The sequence below is a fragment of the Mixophyes fleayi genome, chromosome 8, assembly GCF_038048845.1.
Source record: "Mixophyes fleayi isolate aMixFle1 chromosome 8, aMixFle1.hap1, whole genome shotgun sequence".
NCBI lineage: Eukaryota > Metazoa > Chordata > Amphibia > Anura > Limnodynastidae > Mixophyes > Mixophyes fleayi.
In genome coordinates, this window is record NC_134409.1 from 84,042,285 (window position 1) to 84,059,885 (window position 17,601).

Genomic DNA, 17,601 nt, shown 5'->3' on the forward strand with positions numbered 1-17,601 from the left:
GCGCACTATTACCGTTATCATGGTAACAGTGCACTTATACCATTATTACGGTAGTTTCAACGCCGTCTATAAATTTACCGTAATAACGGTAATAGGATTTTCGCTGCGCTACTTCGGAAGGAATTGAATTCCCCTCCTATGTTGCTAAAACTCTACACAGTACACCGATACGACTGTTCTATAGATAACCAGCACCCTTATTTCTATCACCACTGTCCATCTTCCATTGCTCTGCCCATTGACTACTTTCCCCCTCAGTTGTCAGATACCATGGAGCAGCATTTTATACTGTCATTATAGGAAGTCTGTTTGCATATGAGTCAGACACAGATTTGCTATTTGCTGTCTTCACTATTTGCAGATATGTCCCATCTTATGTAAAAATAAGTCCTGTCCCCCACAACCACCACAATAATTTGGTTATTTTTGCTAGTATCTTTTATAAACCATAAAGAACTACATTGTCTGAGCCATAGAGAAATTTTATCCCCTTTTTCTGTGCTGTCACTTCTGTACTTCTAAATGCCCAAATAACACAAGGGTAGACTTGCTAAAACTTCTTGGAAAGGAAATGGGGTATTGCTTGCTATGGGCAATTGTATTATAGCATAGCTATGGTTTTCTAGAATGTGCAAGTTAAATTATAGCGCATATCTATGGGCAATACTTCAACTTTTTTCCTTTTCAGAAGTTCAGTAAATCTACACCAAGCTGTGAAAGGTCGTCTTCCAATTGGCCACATGTCTGTTTTATAAACTTGTACAGGATTGACAATATATAAGTAAAAATACGCAGTCCTTGCTGATGGCTCACTGCCATTCTTGCAGAGCTAGTTTTGGATATCAAATATAATCCTGTTTAGCAAGAAATCCTTTCCATTTTACAGTGGTATAATTTAAACCTGTAGGTCTGGATGTAGACTTAAAGTACACTTCAATAAAACGTATGCCCTCCTCCAAAATATTAGATACTTCTGGCAGATGTCCCTCAAATTTTGTTGTTTAGTAAACTATCTAGTTCAATTGTCCTTCCTAATTTTTCCCTCGTACTGTGCAGCTGTTTTCAGAAATGTTTCTCACCTGGGTCATATTTGAAAGGTAAAGCAACAATTGCATATACATGTTCTAAAATCCACAGGAAGCTACATAACACAAAGAAAAATATATATATTATATTTTAAGTGTGATAAATTATTGAGCTTTTAAATGATCATGGACATTCTATGTGTAGTAACACAAGGTCTTTATCTCACTTTATTTCTGCAGTCTATTGGAACACACAATGCGTGGTATTTATAAAAATCATATAACACAGGAAATATCCTTTTTCTGTGCTTTGGTGGGGAAAGGGCAGTGTTCTCCCCAGCACCTATATCCCGGAATCCTCCACCTGGCTGTTTTTACTTGCCACCCGGTTTTTAGAGCCAGGGGCGGATTGGCCATTACCTTTAACGGGAAGCTCACCTTTTTTTTTTTTTTTTTTCTTGGGTCACCCGGCGCGGTCGGAAGGAGGGCGACAATACAAAAATTGGTGGTCAGTGGTAAGCACCAGGCAGCCTCACGCATCGCGAGGCTACCTGGTGCTACAGCACTGTGCACCGATCAGGCAGGAAGTATTCACTTCCTGTCTGTCTGATCAGGTCTGCGGAGCAATGCTGCAGAGCTTGCCGGCCCTGATACTTAAGGTAAGTGAGAGGGGCTACATATGGGAAAACTATATGAGGGGGGTACAGCTTTTTTCCTGCATTGCTTTAGAAATGACCCACTGTGTATTAAGTCATCATAGCTAGGTTTTCCTAAATGTTTCCCCAACCAAATTCCAAGTTCTAAATCCCGTCTACTTTTGTGTTGGCCCCACCTACATTTAAGTTGGCTCCGCCCACACGAGGCCACTTCAATAATTTTTTCCAGGGCCACTTTAAGTTCCCAGTCCACCCCTGCTTGGAGCCCTATTATAAAAGGAGAAACAATGCTTTATCCTATTAGAACAGGCACTATGACCAGCTGTGTGTTAGACCACTGACCACCCAGTCTTACCAGCCCTGGCAGGAGTGTGCAATAACCGCCAACATTTTTCGTTAATAATGCAAAGTATTAGAACTGCCCCACCTGGCTAGCAATTTTTTTTGGGTGAGAACACTGAAGGGCATGCAGTTGGAAGACTGTGGCTCTAGGAAAGGAGAGGCAAAACTCTTGCCCTACCAACACACCACCCCTAAATTGTGCCTTAGGTGATCAAACATAATATGCAGTAAATATATCCATCCACAAAACCATTATATTTGCTGAGTTTATCTACACAATCAAACACAAACTTTACAAACAAAGGATTTAGTTAGTATCCTGGTGTAATGTGGAAAAAAAAGTAAAATAACGCAAAACAACCAAACTAGAAGTGTTCATTTTTCATCTCCTAAATTTTAAATGAAAAATTAAAGGATGGCTGCTCTTCAGCCCTCTGTATGCATCACAGTTATTGCATACACATATTTTGCACACAATAGTTTTAAGGTTGTTACTTATTTGTTAAAGGCTGATGTGGTAGAATTGTATTTATTAATATTTTAAAAAAAAAAAAGGAAAAAGAGAAAAATCACATCCCTGTCACTGGAGTTTGTATTAAAATATGTACAATTAAATAATGGTAAACATGTATCTTACAATGTGTGGTATATCCACTATTAATGCATCGAGCTGCAGACTGCTTGTGGCCGGAGCAATGTGTGCAGTAGAAGCATGACCTAATTTGTCTGGGAGGGTGTGCTGCATAATGGTTGGCTGGAAACAGGGGAGGGTAGAGTGCTAAAATATCTGATTACACCGCTCTTCTCTAGTCTAGTGTACAGTTGAATGACTGGCAACTATTCTTAAACTGACTCCCCTTTTCAACAGGTAGACAAATATTGCTAAGATAACAGGATGTGACTAGCGTGTTGCATCTGTGGAAGAAAGCAAATGATTTTTCCCTTCCATGTTCAGAGAAGTGTTTGTCTAAGCTAAGTGAAAATTTGGCAAACTTTCTTTGCTCAGACACGACATGTCCCCTGCATTATGAAAATGGGAGAACCCGCGTGAAAGAATACTTATGGGTACAAGTGGGGGGTGCTGGGGATGACCTGATTTGCAGTGCAAGTCCCCTCCACACCCCCCCCCCCCCCTCCCTTCAAACCTATAATATGCATCCCCAATGTCAGAGAGGTGCTGCACCATAAATAACAGTTAAGACACCAAACAACAATAGAATAACACAAGAAACATGTAAGGAAGCAGGGTTGATATGATGTATATAAATGTCATAGCACCTTCTCCTCGATTTGTATTTGGAGATTGGCATCAAAGAAAAAAAAAACGTTTACCCCCCCCCCCCCCCTTTTTTTTTTTTCCTCTTCCTTTTTAAGTTTCCTTTCTATGGTTACTGGAAGTGGTGATTTTGTTTGGAATCTTGGAGCAACTGGAGCCTGTGTAGTCCTCCCCATAAACCTCCTGTGATGTGTGTCCAAAGTGCCTGACTCCAGTGGTATCACTTAAGGATACCACCTTCCCAATAGTGACAAATTGCTCCAAACAATGGATGACATTTTTCTGCCCAACACCTTTGCTTGCTGTTCCTATTTTGTCTACCTTGCTGTATGCAAATACATGCACAATTATCCACAAAATATTTATATATTCATCTATAGGTTTAATGTATTGCTGGTTTTCCATATAGTACATATTTTGTGTGGCACAAATGCTTTTGATATATATATATTTGTTTTGTATTTTTTTTTTCCCTCTTCAAAATGGTGTTAGAACTACACTGCTGAAATTTGTGGTCAAAGTCTAAACCTTTTAAAATCTGTTTTGAATTTGTGTGTGGTTTCAAAAAGTATTAGGGATTGGGTATCAGTGTTTGATTGTAATTTTCAACTTCATATCAGGATGTTGTTGGTTGGCCAGACCTTTCATGGTAGCTACATCAATACGGTAATGAATTTTGGTGAATCCATCTTTCTAGAATTGACAATAGTTTTAAGCACTTTAGAACATGATTTATTTTAACATGGTAATCAGATATGATATGAATGAAAAATAGAACTTGTCCTGAAAAATGGATATATTTAGGCTTGGGGAAAGATTCACAGTACTGCTTAAATTAAATTTTATGCAAATCTTGAAAATTGTCAGTCGGCACTGAAGTATATATGCTATATATCTCCAGCTTGCAAGCATATAGTTTTAAAACAATTTGTTAGGGTTTTTATGGGTGTGCTAATAGTTGTTCACTCTAGAATAGGTTAGAGGACCAGATCTTCTCCCAGAGGGGCCACTCAGTCTGGTATCGTGAGCCATGATCGTTATAGCAAATTCTCCCCACTTGGCCTAATTTACTGTACATGCTGCAACCTTTCCTGCTAAATACTCTTATTTTTATTTCAAGCAAGCAGCAAGAAATGATCTTGCAGATCTAAGGTGGCTTTTAGTGAATCTACTAGTCTGCGCTGTGGTAAATGGGTGGACCTTCATTGCCGGCAAGGTCATCTGTTGGGTAGGATGAACGACAGAACCACTGTGACGGCAAGACCACAATGTGGACAATTGTCAAGTTTCTTATGACCGCAGTAGCAATAAGTTGATGACTGTGAGGGAAAGAGTTTTGTGACTTTTGTTAATTATACATATGGAAGGCCACAGCCCAGATACCACATTTTGTCAGTCAGAGAGGTTCAGAAATGACATTATTTTTCCATAACAGCATAACCATTAAGAACATTAATTTGCAAATGGTCTTATACATTGTTGGCTATAGTTTACATTTTGTGTGACATTATATTTTAATTATTTTTGAAATTTGTGTGATCAGTACCCTTATGCTCATCTTACTTGTCTGCATCCATAGATTGCAGAGGAATAGTGGTTCAAATGGCTGCTTTTTCATTTAAAATTATAGACTATATCCATGTTTAGAGAAATAACACTTGAACAACCCCTCTTTCAGTAAAGTTCCCTTATTTTGAGTTCAGTAACAAGAGTTCTTAAAATGTATATATTGATTTAAAATGAAAGAAAGATACACTCCACCCATAATATTTTAACAGAAAATTTCAAAATCCTATCTATTAAAACTGCAGGTGTTTTGGCTTAGAAAAAAATATGCTAAAAGGTGCTCTAAATCCTAAGGATCCAATTGGCCATTTGCAAATGTCTGGTTCCTATGTTTTGTTTTTTTTTGCAATATAATTTTTATTGAAACAATAAGAATACAGATAAAAAGACAATCCGATTGGTGGCATACAAACATTAATAAAAACTTAATAGTTTGGGATTCAATACTGAGCTATAGCAACTACAGTCTTAAACATTCAGAAAAATGAGAAAACTGTAGCAATATAATAACTATATCAAGTATAGCACCCCAAAAACACTAAAAATACATGGTAAACCATCTGCGCAGAAACAGGAGTACATACGCCAGAAGAACACATTGGTAGTATAAAAACAGAATTGAACAATAATGTAGGACAGATAGTAAAGGGCAGAAAGTCAGCAAACTCACAGAACAACACATACATGGTAACTGCAAAATACACACAAAGAGGAGAGATGCACACATATGGTCTAGTGGTTTGGGGTCTTAATGGGATGAATCTGAAGCTAATATGTCCTAATTGTTAATCATAAGTTTTTAGATTGGTATAGAAATGCAAAACAAACCAAAAAAAAAAGGATGTTCAGTAAACTTATCAAAAGAGTGCACCAAGGTCCCCATAGACAGAATTGCATGAGACTGGCTTAGATTCACCTCTTTAGCTGCATAGTGTCTCTGGGAATTATTGTAAAATGCAGCTATGCAAAAGGACGATTTGACACTATATATGTGAATTGGAACAGGTTGCCTGTGAAGTTGCACTGTATCATGTATAACACTGCAAAATTAAAAGGGACATAGCGGCTCACTTTTATAATACATTTCTTTGCATTCTGCTACTTTTTCACATACTGGAATATAAAAATGTGTCACAAAAATAAATTGGGCGATTTACAAATTTTGCATGTGGGGCTGAAAGGGGAGAGCTCTATTCAGGGCAAAACCACTAGTTTGATGAATATTGTGTATTTTTTGTTTTTCAATAACAATTTTTTTTTTTTTTTTTTTTACTGAACCTTTTTTGGTTTTGTTTTTTTTAAGTTGCTATCCGTAAATGTACTGACAGTTGGCTGCCATGACACTTAAAGCAGGCTGTTTAACAGCCTGCTTTAAGTGTCTGTCATCGATTAATGAATATTTTGCCAGCCCTCTATTAGTCATACTTGCCAACTCTCCCTGAATGTCAGGGAGGCTCCCTGAAATAGGGGTGATCTCCCTCACTCCCTGAAGAGTCTGGCATTCTCCCTGATGCTGACCCAATACAAGACATGGTTTGCTTCGCCATCTGTGGCACGATGACACAGTTCAGAAATTGTGTCCTATATATTGATGCCTATGGTGGTGGCCATTTTCATGGAGACCAAGATTTAATCAAAGACTGACAGGTAAGACAACATGGCTTCAGTAATGGAGACAGAAATGTAACAGACACTTCAGTCTCGAGATTCATTAGCTGCTTTTCTTTAACGCATAGTTGCCTAAGACTCACGCATTTCTGGGAGCGTTGCCGGGCTCCCGGGAGAGCAGGGCAACCTCCCGTTTCTCAACCCTGCAATAGATAAGTGGCGGGGGTGGGGCATAATTATGCAAATATCACATCATCTTAGACCCAAAATGATGCAATTCATCAAGCCCTGTCCCTCACGCACCCACCTCCCCAGGGATCTCCCTGAACCAAAGAGGAAAAGTTGTCAAGTATGCTATTAGTACTCAAACAGGAAGTGAGGTCACCATTGAGATGCAAGTTTCTATACTGTCTGCAAAGTGGCTATATGTCTACACAGCATGATGTAGAAAGCAGATGGTGACGTTTCAAACTTATTATGGTTATTTTCCCTCAAAAATGTTGTTAGTGTGTTTCTTATAAAAGGAGCACATAACTGTTTTCATGCAAGAATCTGCTACATGGATGTTTATGGTGTCTGCAATGTACAGTATATCTAGCGCAGCTACTTTTATATACATTGCAAGTATATGTACAAAATATCTGAATTTATTACTATTTTTATATAGTGCCTACATATTATGAAGCGCTTTATAGACATTATTAATCTTTCACATCAGACCCTACCCTGGTGGATCACTGGAGCTTACAATCTATATTCCCTACCACACACTGAATTATATTTGACTAAATTATTTATTTTTTTATTCTAGAATAGCTGTTAATGACCAATTTTTTTTTTGCATGATCGTATTATATATTTTCTTGTCAATGGATGAATAGCATTATTATTGCCAATAGGGAACTTTATAGATAAACTCTAAATTACTGTATAAAAATACAGCTGCCTGGTTTTCTGTGATACATACACAAGCACAGTATTTTGCCTGCATGCAAACAAAATGTATTTGAATCCTTCAGCTGAATTTACTCCTTATTCTAAATATGGCCCAAAATCTGTACACATATTCAGAATATTTATTACTATAAGTTTGTCTTATAAAGTATTAAACGGGTACATTTTATGCATTAAAATGTGGATTAAAAGGATTCAATCCACTTGTCCTCAATTTACTTGCATCCTCTGAGACACTGACCCTTTAATAATTTTGGCATTCTGAGAATTAATCTGAAGTACATACATGTCTGTGTCCGCCTGTCACTGGCTGTCATCCGCTGGGTGTTAGAACAATCCATTTAAGTGCTGTCTTCCAAGGGAGATATGCACAAATGTCCCTTTGGCGTCATCAGGAGTGTGTCCTCCCTCACGCTAGATTATGTAAGACTTGTTAAATATAGATCAGTACTTGGCAAGCAAAAGCAGATGGCATAGGGGGGTTGGGTAACCCCTTTCAGGAGATGGAAATGTTAAGGAAGAGTGAAAGGTTTATTCCTTTGCTACAGCTGTCTCTCTCATCCCATCCCCTTATTTATCTTTCAGCTGTCCGTGCTATGAGACAAACCTGCAGAGAAAAGGTTAACATGTAGAATGATTAAAAAAAACAACAACTCTAGATTGTATAGCCAAGTCAATAGTAAATAAAAGATAAGAAGGATTATTTTGGATGGGAATTAAACTTTTAATGAGAGAATACAATTCTAGAAACATACCTCACAACTTTGCCTCTCAAGACCCCTCAAAGCCAGACTGTTCAATCTAAATCAGGATAGTTGGAAGTTATGGAAACATTAAAGTTAATTTATGAAGCAAAATTAATACTGATGCACGTATTTTACAGAAATTCCATGGCCTGGCGCATCAAGATGGAGAAGACTGCACAAGAGGGAGTTTGCTTCTGATATCGGCTACACGGATTGGGAGCCATCGTAGCAAAAGGCAATCAAGCTGCGCGGGTGTGTCCAGCGCCCCCTAATGCACAGCCAGGTTAAGGTGTGGTCACAGGCGGTCCATTTAACGATTGCAATACTGAATGAGATGTGCTGTGGCTGAGTCCCGGGACTCGGTGCAAATTGATGCACCGAGTCCCGGGACTTCCATAGGGAAATGTAGGGTAAGAAACCTCTTTTGGATTTTTGTTACACCGTTTTTCTGCAAAATCAAATACTGCTTCTGTGCATCTACACAGTTCTACGTGACACAATCACGGACTAGCTATAAACATTATCTACGTTCATTTCAACTCCTCTGCGCCCTCTCTCTTTTCCTTATTTATATTGTTATTTAAAAGGTGCTGCACACACATCAGAGAGCGCTTACCTTTCTTTATATTTAAAACACTGTTGTGCTGGTGAGAAGAGGGGGCAGGATAGGAGAGAAGCGGAGCGAGGGGGGCTGTGAGAGAGGTCTGGAGAGAGATAGATCTGAAGAGAGAGGGCTGTGAGAGAGGTCTGTGAGAAAGGGCTGGTGAGAGGTCTGGAAAGAAAGGTGTCTGGAGTGAATGGGTGTATGGAGAGAAGGAGTGATGTATCAAATTTGAATTTTGTGCCTAGTTTATTTATCCAATATATGGTTCTCGGGTAGGATAGATACTGGATGTATATATTAAATCGGAGTTTCGTAGCTGATTTATAGCCTTATTTTTTCCCCTCCAAGCATTAAGCTATAAAATACTTGTAGACACACACAAAACTAGGGGGCGTTAAAGTGTACCTTTAATTTACTGCTTACTACTTTTTAACTACAGGTAAAGTGTACTTGTATATGTATGTGTGTATATAAGTCAGGTAATGCTTTGAATAAACGGAACTTTGAATACGTTTTTCTGGACTCTGACACATGTGTAAGAGATTTTAATTGGATTAGCATGAGGGAATGGCTGTTTAATCCAGTAATGAAGACATATCCCCACTGCTCTGACAAAGACCCAGGACAGGTTGAAACATGTCTGTAGAATAGGTTAATTTGGTGCAGTACTTGGGTCTTTACACTTGAGAGTGTTTGGATACAGCAGCGGAGGAATTGTGGGATTAACATATTTTCTCCTTGTTTTACATGCTAAATACAAGCTCTTGCTTATGGTAATGACATTTTCTACAACTTAAATGGGATATTATCGAATTCAAAGTTTTTATAGTTATGTTACAAATGTGATTGCATACCTGCTCTTTTTATTGTGAGTTATAATAAATGGTTAAACACTAGGAAAGTCATTGTTCTCTCTTTTTTTCTTTTCTGAGATATACTAAATAAATAGAGAAAGAAAAAGATAACAAATGTTCACCCAATCTAGATCTTCACCCCCTGAATCACACCTCAAGAAGGGGAATATTGTACAGCTGTGCAACATGTCATGTTCAATGCAATTTCAACACAGAGCCGTAACGAGGCATGAGCGGGCGGTGCTGTCGCCCAGGGCGCAAGGCCAAGGGCGCGCAGCAGCTGCCCGCTACCTGCCTCTGTACCTTCAGCCCTTAAGTTGCGCAGTGGAACCACTGACAGGAAGTTAGGCATTTTACATACAGTTTATGTAAAATAAATATATACTTTGTCTTCTACATAAAACAACTAAACTTATGAATTTCTTCAGCAGTGCTGTACAGAGAACTCATTTACATCACTCCCTGCCCCATTGGGGCTTACAGTCTAAATTCCCTAACACACAGACACATTCTTATTTGATTATTAAGTGCATGAAATATTATAATACCTTTCGCTATATATTTTTTTTGCATACTTTAAATAGTCATAAGGGCAGAGAGCCGGTTGTTAATTTATTTCAATCTCACCACTGTATGTATTTGTGTGTGTGTGTGTATATATATATATATAATATATATATATATATATATATATATATATATATATATATATATAATCATGCATTTGCAAATATGTGTAACAGAATTCTTTCAGTAAAGTGCTAGCCACACCCACACATTAGGTTGGCCACACCCGCTTGTCAAATGCCACTCCCACTTAGATGGGGGGCGCCGGTGCCCTGTCTCGCCCAGGGCACTGAAATGTCTAGTTACGGCACTGGGCATGTGTGCTGGAAGCTGCAGGGCACAGGGGGGGCATGTGTGCTGGAAGCTGCAGGGCAAAGGTTGGCATGTGTGATGGAAGGTACAGGGGGGGTATGTGTGCTGGAAGCTGCTCTGGCACAGGGGGCATGTGTGATGGAAGCTGCTCTGGCACAGGGGGCATGTGTGATGGAAGCTGCTCTGGCACAGGGGGCATGTGTGATGGAAGCTGCTCTGGCACAGGGGGCATGTGTGATGGAAGCTGCTCTGGCACAGGGGGCATGTGTGATGGAAGCTGCGCTGGCACAGGGGGCATGTGTGATGGAAGCTGCGCTGGCACAGGGGGCATGTGTGATGGAAGCTGCTCTGGCACAGGGGGCATGTGTGATGGAAGCTGCTCTGGCACAGGGGTCATGTGTGATGGAAGCTGCTCTGGCACAGGGGGCATGTGTGATGGAAGCTGCTCTGGCACAGGGGGCATGTGTGATGGAAGCTGCTCTGGCACAGGGGGCATGTGTGATGGAAGCTGCAGGGGGGGCATGTGTGATGGAAGCTGCTCTGGCACAGGGGGCATGTGTGATGGAAGCTGCTCTGGCACAGGGGGCATGTGTGATGGAAGCTGCTCTGGCACAGGGGGCATGTGTGATGGAAGCTGCAGGGCATAGGGGGGGCATGTGTGGCTAAAGGTGCTGGGCAGAGGGGGGGCATGTGAGTTAGAAGTCTGTTTCCCACACGGCCCCTCCTCATCCAACAATACCCTTACAACACTCTCTATCTTTTCTTTGATATTCCCCATGACACGTGCTCATTATCTATTCCCTCACATGACCCACTGCCTCAATCCTGACACCTCTCTTACCTCAAAATGAAAAGAGGCACCCTTTATATTAATATAATACGTGTGTGTGAGGGGCCAGTGTATGTATATTATGTATGAGGGGCTGTTTGTGGGAGGGAAATAGGTTTCTTTTTTAAATGGTAACACTTAATTTAATGTTGGAGCTGGTTGGAGGGAAATAGGTCTATTTATTAAATGTGTATGCTATTAATTTAATGTTTTGGTTGGAGGGAGGTCTACTTATAAAATGTGGGTGCTATATTGATTTAACACTGGGGCTGGTTGTAGTTTACTAAATTTCATGTACCCATTTTTTTTTCCAAATAGGGCCTCCAACATTCCAGGATCCAGACAAGCGGCAGTTGATCTAAAGACACCAGCAGCCACAAACCGTGAAAGTGACGAGAACAGGTAGGAGAGAGCAGGGCAGTCTGCCAACTATCCTGAATCTGGTGGGATTTATATTATGAGGAGGTCTGACTTGTTTAAATGTTGCATGCAGAAGACCGACATATAAACATGATTATTGCATTCCAGCGCTTTTTCATGTTTCTGTAGGTGTACAGAAACATGAAAGAGGGCTGCAGTCAGTAACTGTAGTGGCAGACGGTCTGTGATGTGGTAGTGATAGGATACTGCTGTTTTTTTATTACTGGACTTGCTAAGCATGAACTGCAGTTTCTTGACATGTTAATTATGATTAATACCTAAGTTTAGTTAAAGATAAAGTACAATTTGTGTGAATTGAAAGGTAAGCAGTGGTGGAAGGGGGGTGTATATGGTAGTAGGCCATACCGCTACTTCTCGTACTGCCTTTATTGTAAAATTATATTCACTTGTTTACATTCTCATTACATTTTTCATACCGCCACTTCTAAATTTCCACTTCGACCACTGAGCTTAATATTCATCGTATGGAGTATATGACCAGCATAATTTTAAAATTCTGGTATATCCTTTGACAAAATATGGGGTCCATGGACATTATTCTTTAACTGCTGGGACCACAGTGTGATGCAGTGTAATGATAAAGGAGGGCACAGTGTGAGGAGAGGGACAATAATGAGGGGCCGCATGGTGATGTAGGAGGAGCAGCGTGATGTGCGGCGGCACATAGTTTACCCTTCTACTTAACTATAGGAGTATATGCTATGCTAAAAAAAATATAATGCTATGGATTGTTTCAGGGAGGCGGGGGGGCCCAATCCAATATCTTGCCTAGGGCACAATGAGGTCTAAATCCGGCTCTGAGCAGAACACCCAATAGGAACTCCTTTATAAAGGCAATGTGTGAGTGTCATCTGTCTATCAAGCTAGGGTTGTGAAAGGAATGTAAACTATTTACACCTGTCTTGTTCATTGTTCATATGTGACCGATGCCTGTTAGTGGGTGGTGTCTAGTTAGTTGGTCTCTGTTAATTTAGCATTAGGGTCATGAGATAGTGTATGAAACTACATGTTGTCAATTACTATGCCATTCTGACAATAAAGGATGCCCATGCCACTATATATATATATATATATATATATATATATATATATATATATATATAATGTAAAAAGAACAGGGCGCCACATAGTGTATTACCAAATATAAAATGATAATCAGAGTGCAGACTGTACTGAAATAAATTCCCGAATAGGAAAAACAATAGTGACTTTCAAGTTAAAAATAGTGAAGTCAATAAAACACACGTGAGTACAGTGATTCAAATCCCAAGTGAAATCACCACTAGTAAGAGATTCTGCGTACCAGATACAAGACTTGAAAGGCTCAACTGCAATGCTGATGATGTTTCAGAGTCTGCTATGACATCCAATATTAAAACTTCTCCTCAACAGGGCAATCACCGAATACAGCTGAAGCCTCAGATCATGAACATGATGAAAAAAGAGCTAAAAGTGTAATACTGTATATAACATCTTTATTAAAACAGTAAGTGTCACACTTACATAAAAACAGTATGGAATATGCACATAAAGGTTTCTTTCAACGGAGCTCATCTAGGATGTGTGAAATCTTGTGGAATTGCAACGTTCAGTTGTTACTGTAACTCCACAGCCGCTTAGCGTTTGTATCAATGGATCAAATAAATATATAAATTATATATATATATATATATATATATATATATATATATATATATATATATATATATATATATATAAAAATATATATATGAAAATATAGATATATAGAGGTATATATATTGTGACTGGATCACTGTTAAATAACTTTTGGTAAAAATGTATTTAAAGCGAATAGCGCAGGGCACTTATTTATGTAATTGCATTTGCACTTATTTTTTGATATTGTGGGATAGGTGATCATTATTTCTGAGACCAGGGAAGACGTTTGTCTTTTGTCTGAGCCTGTGTTTACCAAGCCTTTGGTGTATTGTGGCTTGGGAAACTAGCTTGTTGTATGTCCCTTTTGTTGTTGTGTGAATATGAATTCCGAACGATCTGATGAAAGGCCATGTGTTAATTACATCTTTTGATGTGTGAGGTTTAACTTGGAGACAGGAAGGTTTTAATTTAAAACGTGCTGCCACATTTCCTGCATCTCAAAGGTGCAGGAAATCACAGCAAGGGGTTTTAAGAATTTTAAAGCTAAGTATAAATACTAGTGACTTTGCAATGTATGTAACCTTATGTTTGTTTGAATAGAGTATATCCTGTTTCTAAAAATAGACTATTTCTGAACTGTATAAAAGATGTGCTCTGTGAGCATGTAATCAGTTCTTCTGACTTCATCTGACCTGACCACTGATACCTTAAATCAGTGGGACTGTCCTTGTCAGGACACTTGAGCAATAAACATCTTGCTTTAAAGACCTTTTTGGAATCATCTTCAATATTGCTGTTTTCCTGTGATCTACAGATTAGACCCTAAAATCTAATCCGTTCTCCGGCTGTCTCTGCGGTTTGGACCCAAGCTATTCCAGTGCCAACGCTCTGCGCTACCCAGCAGCCCTGGTTAGTGTGATAGGCCAGGGGGGATCCATTCACAGCAACCCGGATCCATAGTAAGAGGTCCGGAGGTACCAGCCAGGTACACCAGCAAGGGGACACGCTAGCAGCGTCCGTGACCCAGAAGGAGCGTGGTTCTGAGTGGCATAGAATGAGCTCAGTGGTGGCAGCAGGCCCCTCCCACTGTGGCAGGAGGGGCGTATTCGAGATAACGAAAGGGAACGGTGGCAAAGTAAGCCCGGCCGGTTCCTCGCAACAACAGACAGGGTGCCATAGGCGGTCCATCCTGTCACAGATTTCTGGTGGCAAGCGGTGGGATAACCGCAGGCGGCTTTTCGTGAACTAATCAGGAGAGCCGAGTTATTCAGAGAGGAGTAACTGCAGCCAGGAGAACGCACAGGATGTCTGATTACACCAACATGTCCAGGGCGGATCTCGAGACTTTGTGCAGTGCCAAGGGCATTGACATCAGCCATTCGCCAAACAGGGCGGAGATGAGAGAGACGCTGAGGGAATGGCACCGACAGCATGGTACCCAGGTGGAGGAAACTGATGGCGACAGTGGCCAAGGCGGCGGCCCAGTTGACGACCAGGAGCTAGGTACCCCAGACGTCCAGACAGAAGAAATCCCTGATCAACAGCCTGCAGAGACCTCTACCCAGCAGTCTTCACCCGTACAACCAGCCCCTCTATCCTATGATGAGCACAGGGCTGCCGGGCTAAAGATCCAGCTGGCGGCTTTAGGGGACAATGCATCTGCAGCTGAGCGGGCACAGGTCATCGAGGCATGGCGCCAAGAGAGAAGGGCACCAGCCTTGCAGCCCAGGGGGGAGGCGCCCCCTAGAGGATCAGAACTGTTATCTTTACCTTGCTCTAAATTTGAGGACTGTGTTGGGAATATTGATGAGCACCTGCAGGTATTTGAAAGGACCTGCAGGCTACACGCTGTACCCAGAGAGGAATGGGTTAAGCATCTGGTGCCCACACTGTAAGGACGTGCAGTGGAGGCCTACCGTAGGGTGACCACAGAGGACTGTGCGGACTATGATGTAGTGAAAAGGGCACTCCTTAAACGGTACACTATTACCCCAGAGACCTATCGTTTAAAGTTCCGGGACTTTACAAAGGACTTCCACGCCATGAGGAGTTTTTGCCAACCTGCTGCTGGAGTTTGCCAGGAAATGGGTGCGTGGGGCAGGTGCCCAGACTGTGGATGAGGTAATAGACTTGATGTGCCAAGAGCAGTTTCACCGATGGTGCGCACCGGAGGTGAAAGAATGGGCGCTGGACCGGAAGCCATGCACCCTGGAAACAGCCGCACAGCTAGCGGATCAATATGTGGCAGTGAGGCCACACTGGCAGAAGTGCCAGGTTAACAGCCAACCCCAAAGGACTGTACAATCAGGGGGACACCCCTCTTATACTCACCCCCAAAAGCAAGTACCTAACCCTTCGGGTACCATTCGCCAGCCACCGCCCCGTCCTGTTCCTGGGAGTTATCAGAGACCACCGGAGCCCAGGCTGGAGAGAAAGTGCTACAGCTGCGGGAAAATTGGTAATTTAAGGATGGACTGTCCCACAGCCCCAGCACCCCAGACTTGTGCCCCTAATCCGAGTGCTGGGGCCCGACTAACTTGCTTAACTGGTGAAGGTGAGCCACTAGAGACTTTCACCCCTGCCAGCCCAATGGAGTGCGGCGTGTCTGAAGGTGACTCAGCGGAGAGAGTCACCTGTGTGTTTAAAAGACCCCCTAAAAATATATGGAGAAACCTGCAGCCGGTCCAAGTGGGACCCCTGCAGGGTGAAGGACTGAGAGACTCGGGGGCCTCAATTACTGTTGTGAGTCCCCATCTTATTGATCCTGCTGCTCTATTGCAGGGTTGCACTGCCAAAGTTACTGTGGCAGATGGACTAGAGAAGGAATTGCCTGTAGCAAGAGTGTTTCTGGACTGGGTAGATGGCCAGGAGTTGCGAGATGTTGCTGTTATGGATGGCCTCCCAACTGATGGGATTTTGGGCAACGATGTTGGGGTGGAATTGTTACCGCATTTCTGAACTCTTACCTGGATCCAAGCTGCTAAGCTACAGTCTTCAGGATCTGCACCTGCACAGCCCAGCTCAGAGGAAATGACCACAGCTGCTAGACAAGTCATCACCTGCAACCACTGTTTCACCCAGCCCAGAGGAAAAGACCACATCTGCTATTTCTTCAGGAAACAGCCAGCCCTTTGCCTCTGGAAAGACTACGTCCCCTAGCTATGCAGAGGATGTTGTCTCTTGCCAACCTGATCTTGTGGGGGTGCCTGGTGATGCTCCTGTCCCTAGCAGTATGCCAGCTCCAGCGGTAAGTACAGATGACCACAGTGACACCCCTTTGACTGACCCCACTTTAACTGACACTAGTCACCCCAGCATAGACCCCCCTGCAGCATATCCTGACTTAGACGATAGTAAGGGCCGCAGGGAAGAATTCAGGGCAGTGCAGCTCTCTGATCCCTCACTGGAAGGCATGAGGCGCCAGGCTGGCGGAAGCCTTCCAGCGAGGGAGGTAGGGAGTGTGACCTGGCATAAAGGGTTGTTGTACTGTGTAGCTAGGAAGGTAGATGGGGATAGACCAGTCTGGGAACAAGTTAAACTGGTGGTACCACGGGGCTTTTGTGCGCAACTAATGGCAGTTGCTTATGAAATCCTTATGGAGGGACACCAGGGCAGAGACCAAACACTGAAGCGCCTGACACAGAACTTTTTCTGGCCTGGAGTGTATGATGACATCCTGGCCTACTGTAAGTCTTGTGATGTGTGTCATCGTCTCGGGCGCCCCAGTGTTCGTGCTCCCCCTCAGGTCCTTACCAATAATTGGGGAACCTTTTCAACAAATGGCTGTGCATATAGTAAGTCCCTTGACTGTGCCCATGTCTGACACTTACCCCTTGCCTTGTACTAATGCTTCTGTAGATGAGTTAGGCCGAGTGCAGGGTTACCTAGAGGACATTTCCAATTTCAGTAAGATTTGGGAAGATAAACTAGATCAAATAGGGCTGGTGTTAGGGAAGATGGGATGGGCAGGTTGGACTGTTAAGGCAGAGAAGTGCCAGATGGGGATGTCAGATGTACAGTACCTGGGTGATCGTTTGGGGGGAGAAAGGGTTAGGTCAGAACAGCTAAGGTAGAGACAATCCGAGCCTGACCCCAGCACCACGATCCAGTTACATGTACTACCATTCTTAAAGACTGCAGGGGACTACAGACGCTCTGTCCCAGACTTTAGTACTGTAGCGAAGCCCCCGACAGATCTCAC

General features: G+C 42.0%; 1 long non-coding RNA gene across 1 annotated transcript in view; it reads right to left on the reverse strand.

Annotated features, from left to right (window-relative positions):
• Positions 1–8,103, reverse strand: part of LOC142099401 (uncharacterized) — a 174,978-nt gene extending 166,875 nt beyond the window's left edge. Inside the window, exon 1 of the long non-coding RNA XR_012678534.1 lies at positions 7,714–8,103. This is a non-coding gene — a long non-coding RNA (uncharacterized LOC142099401). The remainder of the gene's footprint in view (positions 1–7,713) is intronic.
• Between the last annotated feature and the right edge of the window lie 9,498 nt (positions 8,104–17,601).